The following is a 6,540-nucleotide window of genomic DNA, read 5'->3' as shown; positions in this document are numbered from 1 at the left end:
AGCATCTCTCAACTGTAGCATCTCTCAACTGTAGCATCTCTCAACTGTAGCATCTTTCAACTGTAGCATCTCCTTGTGCCTGGAGTCAAGGGAAGCCCAAGAGGCCAGGAAGACAACATTCACACACATAGCATAGGAGGAGAGATGGGTCCATTACTTTCAGAAAATCATGGACACTCTGCGTCAGATAGACCCCCAAATAAACACCCATTGCTTTCCTCTCAATTTAGAGTTCGAAAGAAAGGCCCTGAAGTCCGAGGTCGGGCTGAGCAAGGTGGCTGCTTCACTGATGCTACTGAGATGGGTTTAGATGGCTGCATAGGGCATTTCATAGCCCTTTGTTCCTTCCTGTACAGACCTCTGGGTGTGATGAGATTAGCGAGGTCAAATCAATCTCAATGATGTGTCAAATTAGTAATCCTATTAATTCTATATTGTCACCTGCTCTTTGGCAGGTTTGATAAACCACATGTAGGATTGATTATGCAAATGATTTCTGGTAAATTAAAACATCTGTTCCACACATTACAAGCCTTGAAGGTGAAGGTCTTATTGAAGGTGAGCTTCCGTTCCACAGGAAACGTGACATGGCTACCGCACACAGTGGTTTGCAAGCATCTCAACTCACCCTCTGTGTCCTTCCTTTCTTACACTCCCCATCAGGAGGCTCTGTTTTGCTGCATTGGACTATAAGCTAGTTTGTTTTTCATTCATAATACACATTGACGTGAACTATAAAAATGAGAGTGAAAAATATGGGCTAACCATGAGAGATTCAGCTTTCCCCTTCATAAAAGGATAACTTACAATGCCACAGAGGACAGGGAAGGTGGTCATGCTAGAAATCATTCTAGAAGGCCTAAGGAGGATGCTTAAGCTTTCACAATGCTCAGAGTTGTGTCTCAGTTCATGTGTGCTGCTCTGACAAGACGCCAGACACTGGGTGATTTATAACAAAAGAAGTTTACCTCTCAGAATTCTGGGACCTGGAGAGCTGAGAATCAAGGTGTTGATGGATTTGCAACTGGTTAGGGCCACCCTCTACCCTTGGTGTGAGGCCTTGATGCTGTATCTTGTTGGGGGAGAGGTGCTATGGTACCATATGACGGGAATGGAAGGGCAAGCTCGCTCCTTTCGATCTGGAGCCCTCAGGAAAGCACGAGTCCTCTTCCTCATGACTACATCACTTCTGAGGACCCATCTCTTAATATTCATTTATCGGGATGAAGTTTAAACTTCAATCTCAGAGAAGACAGCATCACCCAAACCGTAGCACATGTTACGTTTTGCTCTAGTGAGACCTTGGTTATGATGGCTTTATCTCCTCCTTGTTCTACCTAGGATTACTATCCCTGTCACAAAACATCATGATTCAAAGAAAGTTGGGGGCACAGTGTTTATTTGGCTTACACTTCCACATCTATAGTCCATCGCTGAAGGAAATCAGGGGAAGAACTGATGCAGAGGCCATGGAGGGGGCGTTGTAGAATATAAATTGAAGATGAGTTACGTTTGTTTATGCTGTGGAACATTTGTTTAATGATGCAAAGACGTGTTGCATTCTTTTATGTTACATTTGTTTAACCTTGTGAAGGTGTGTTACTTTGCCTATCTAAAACATCTGATTGGTCTAATAAAAAGCTGAATGGCCCAATAGCAAGGCAGGAGAAAGAATAGGAGAGGCTGTCAGGCAGAGAGAATAAATAGGAGGAGAATTCTGTGAAGAAGTCTGGGAGTGAAAGAAAGAGGAGGACTCTAGGACCCAGATACATAGCCAGACACAGAGTAAGAAGGACAGAAAAGATAAACAGAAATAGAGAAAGGTAAATGTCCAGAAAAGAACAGCTTTAAGAAAAACTGACTAGAAATAAGCCAAGCTAAGGCTGGGCATTTACTAGTAATAATAAATCTCTGTGTGTATTTATTTGAGAGCTGGGGGTGGGAGCAAAAGAGTAAAGCAACGATTACAAAGGGTGCTGATTACTGACTAGCTCAGCACTGCTTTCTTATAGAACCCAGGACCACTATCCCAGGGGTGGCATCACCCACAATGGGTTGGCTTGCCCCACATCACTAAGATTTCCTCAACATAATTCCCTCATTTAAGAAAATGCCACCGTAGGGTTACCTACAGCCTTATCTTATGGAGGCATTTTCTCAAATGAGGCTCCCTCCTCTCAGATGACCTTAGCTTGTGTCAAGCTGACATAAAGCTAGTGAGCGCCCTCCTCTATAACCTTTTCTTAGTTGAATTTTAAATAGAACAATGAAGTGATTCTTAAGCTTTAGTTCCTCCTAAGAATCACCCAACCGGGCCAGTCAGTTGTGGTGGTGAATGCCTTTAATCCAAATACTAGGAATGCAGAGAGAGGCATTCAAGGCCAGCCTGGTCATGTAGCAAGTCCCAGGGCAGTCAAGGTTACATGGTAAGACCTTGACCCACAAAAGAAAGAAAGAAAGAAAGAAAGAAAGAAAGAAAGAAAGAAAGAAAGAAAGAAAGAAAGAAAGAAAGAAAGAAAGGAAGAAAGAAAGAAAGAAAGAAAGAAAGAAAGGAAGAAAGAAAGAAAGAAAAAGAAAGAAAGAGGACTATATGGGGAGCTTGTTAAAAGCAAAAAGATTGGCATTTGCCAGGACTGAAGAAGGATCAAGGAAGCCACACTACTTGGTCACTCGAGGTATTCCTAATCCAGTGGTCTGTGGAGTCTATATTAGAAGAAACGCGGGGAAAAGATGGATGCTGAGCAAGGCAGCATGGAAAGTGTTTAAGATAGGGTGTTGAGGCCAAGCAAAATGTGCCCACGAATGCAATAATGGCAACTCTGTTATAGAGGTAATGAACTGCTTTCTGGTTGAAGTTGATGCCCATTCCACAGGAAGGAACTCACATCTTATACCATAGACCTGGTCGGAGACCCATGGCTGGAAAGGCATACATCCTAGTGGGGAAACTACTGGTGTTTTTGTTTCTTTTTTGTTTTTGCTAAATGTACAAGATATACCCATCAAACTCCCTTCTCAATTACTATGTCTGTGTCTATAGACTAGTGCTGCTGATCTACTTTGGTCAAAGACGTTTCTCTTTGCATTGGTCAGCAGTGACTGAAGAGACTCATAACTGGTTTAAGTACTAAGAACGAACGTCTGTTGAATGTCCACCCATAAATGGGACATCTGTAGCTCCCTCCCCATGGCTCGGAGCGCATCCCAGCAGCAACAGCAGGAAGCCTGTAAGAACTGAAGTGAGGGAGACAATGTGTCGCCTGCTCTGGGAGGAATCCGCAGGGACTACCTGGGAGGGGGCGTGAGGTTAAAGGAAACGGCAGATTGCAAGAAATGGAGACAGAAGACACAGGATAGAATGGGAGGGCTGCAGGGGAATACCAACCAGCCCCAAGTTTATTTCTTAGCCAGCACATATACTAATTACAGGCAAAAGGCAGAACAAAGAGCAGTACAGTCAGTCAGCTAACCGCCTCCCTGTTGGGCACTGTCCTTGGAAGGAAGTGCACAGGGTACTTTATCTCTTACAAGAACTTAACTAGCAAGCAGCTTCTAATCTCTAACGAGGAGTGCCTCCAGCTGTCATACACCAACCCAAATCTTAATAGAATAATGTTCTCTTTCATCTGGGCAGAAATGCTCTCTCTTATGGACTAACACAGAAGAAGTTCCTCACAGCCCTCAAGGTTGGAAAAAGCAGAGCAGGCAAGCTTGAACTCGAATGACTTCTTTAAGTCAGAAGTGACTCCAGATGGAAACTGAGTCACACGGTTTTTCAGGTCTTCGGGTCTGATAAAGCTATTGAACTCTTGAAATCACAAAAGTTTGGGTTATATGCATAAGATCATTGTGAGACTGAGCCTGTCAACTCCCTGTCCTGGAAAGGAGAATGTTTCATGATCTCAGCCTTCCCTGAGGACGGATGTGAACTTAAAGGTTGTTTGGGAAGGGAAGGACGGTTCCTTCAGAAGTCTAGTCACTGGTGCGAACAATCCTTTCTCGTGGCTCTGTGAGAAGCTCTAATGGAACTTCCTGGATCGTGAGGAGGATGTGGAAGGGGAGGAGACCTGAAGTAGAAGGAAGACTGTAGGAAGGAGGAAGGAAAGGTGATCGCGGAGTGCGGAACATGATTGAAATGCATCGGACCTGTGTAAGAAAATGTCAGAACAAAATCTGTTATTATGTACAATCCATACATGCTAACTAAAAAACATTTCAAAATAAGAAAAATTTAAAAGCTAGGGCTTGACGTGTAAGGATCAAGCATCCAGTGGCTGCTAACTCTCAGCTGAGGACTGTGGCAGTCTCCCCAAGCAAAACCACTTCCCAGGCAATCTTAGAAGGTGGGTGGTTATACACCAAGGTTTCCCAGGCCAGGCTGGCACCTGATCAGACTAGAGACTTATTCTTCTTTTGTTTGTTTTGGTCTCTCTATGTAGCCCTCGCTGTCCTGGAACTCACTAGGTAGACCAGGCTGGCCGTGAACTCACAGAGATCTGCCAGCCTCTCTATTCATCCTACCCACCCCCACAGCTCCAGAGTACTGGGGCTAAAGACATGAACCATCCTGCTTAGCTAGAGACTTCCTCAAGGAACATTTACATCCCCCCCCACACACACCCATCCCATTCAATTATATAACTGTTTCTAGAAAAACAAACTGCCTTTCTCTCTAGGATTCTCCACTGCTCTGCGGCTCCTGACATCAGTGGAGACTCCACACAGGGGACGCACTGAGTGAAACTGGACTCAGCCTAGCAACTATAGTGAACAGGCTTGGGAAGCTTCACCCTGGGGACCCAGCCTGACGTCAGGTGCCTGGCCTGGCTTCTCCATAGCTCTGAAGAAGCCCATCACCTGCTCCTTCAAATCATTCCAACCACACACAGAGCTTAGAACATGGCACGCCTTTTCTGGGAGTATATCCTTAAACAATCTTTATTTTAAGAAAAGAAAGAAAGGGGGAAATCCACAGTTGCAAATAGCAAGGGCAAGCATTATTCCACGCAATTAAATTTATTACAAAAGTTCTTCTTTGTTTTCTATGGGATTTATTTCTGCATTGATAAGTAAGTCTCATTTTGGTTTCTAATTAGTTTTGGCTCCCACTGGTGCCTCGCTGCTTTGTTTAGTTTTAAATGTTACAAGGGCTTTATTAAAGGCCTTTCTGCTCTTGGTTTCCTGTCTTTAATCTCTCTCCCCAAAGGCAAGCAGAAAAATTTATAAGTCTGGTGTCATAAGCTTTTGTGTTCTTGAATGTTGATGAATGAACAAATAGTTTTTCTTTGGAAAGTGCGATGATGTAGTCTTTCATCTGTGGCTTGTGGAGGGCCCTGGGCAGCATTTTCCTAGCTGGAGTTCCTAAGGTCTTACTCTGTCATCCAGGTTAGACTTGAATTTATGGTAATCCTCCTGCCTCAGCCTCCCCAGGGTTGGGATTTGAGGTGTGAGCCACCACAACAGGCAGCTATTCTTACTTCTGCCTTCTTACTACAAGAACATAAAAATCATATGCATCAATGTTCAGAGGAAGTTTGCAAAGCCCTTACCTTTCAGTTTGACCAACTTACCTTAGACTGTGTCCATGGAATGGCTAAATAACTGCAGTTCTAACAGATGCCAGTGAAAAACAATGGCGAATCTCGGATCATTTGAGTGAAGAGCCAAAGGAGAGGAGCTAACAGTAAACACTTGAATTTACAGTTTGTTGTTCTAAAAGATGAAGACGTAACACAACTGACCTTTAAAGCAATCGGCGTCCTGTGAAACTGTATCTCTCTTCTGTGTCTGTGTCTGGATGTGTAATGTGTCATAGTTTATATTCTGTGATTTAACTAACATGCCAGAGAGAGAGAAGCTAAAAGCAAAGTTTCAACATTCTGGAGGAAGAGGCAAGAGGATTATAAGTTTAAGGCCAGTCTGGGCTACATAGTGAGGTCCTGTCAGAAAAGATGGAAGGAAGAAAGGAAGGATGGAAAAAAAGAAGAAAAAAGGAAGGAAGGAGGACAAGAAAGAAGAGAAGAGAAGGGAAAGGAAGAGAGGAGTGAAGCCAGAAAGAAAAGGAAGGCGGGAGGGAGGGAAGGAGGAGGAGGAGGAGGAGGAGGAGAGAAATGTGGAGGCCCAAAAATGTGAGCCTATTTCCCCCTGGACCAAAGGTCAGAGAGTTGGAGCTTACCTCCCTTCCTTCAAGGTTATTGTGTTTCACAACAAAGGTCCCACCTAGATGTAGGTCAGAGAGTTCTGCTCTCTCAAGGTTATCGTCAACAGGTGTGGCTAATATCCAGCCCTTGTAGTTTATGAATAGAGAAGTAGATCCATTTCTAACTCAAACAAAAGTCTAAGGATCCAACACCCAGGGAGTGGTTTGCCTACAGAATGTTTTAGTCTAGGACGGGAGCTCAACTTGTTTTGTTCTGGCAACAGAGTGTTTAACTATGAACGTAGCCTGTGACCTTCAACTGGCCTGTTCATTTCCTTGAATCTTGTTAATGCAGTTTTTTGTCTTACTCCTACCTTTTGGGGTCAGGAGTATTTTAAGCA

Source organism: Microtus ochrogaster, chromosome 19 (genome assembly GCF_000317375.1).
Source record: "Microtus ochrogaster isolate Prairie Vole_2 chromosome 19, MicOch1.0, whole genome shotgun sequence".
In the NCBI taxonomy this organism is placed as follows: Eukaryota; Metazoa; Chordata; class Mammalia; order Rodentia; family Cricetidae; genus Microtus; species Microtus ochrogaster.
Note: the sequence above shows the minus strand (reverse complement) of the source record.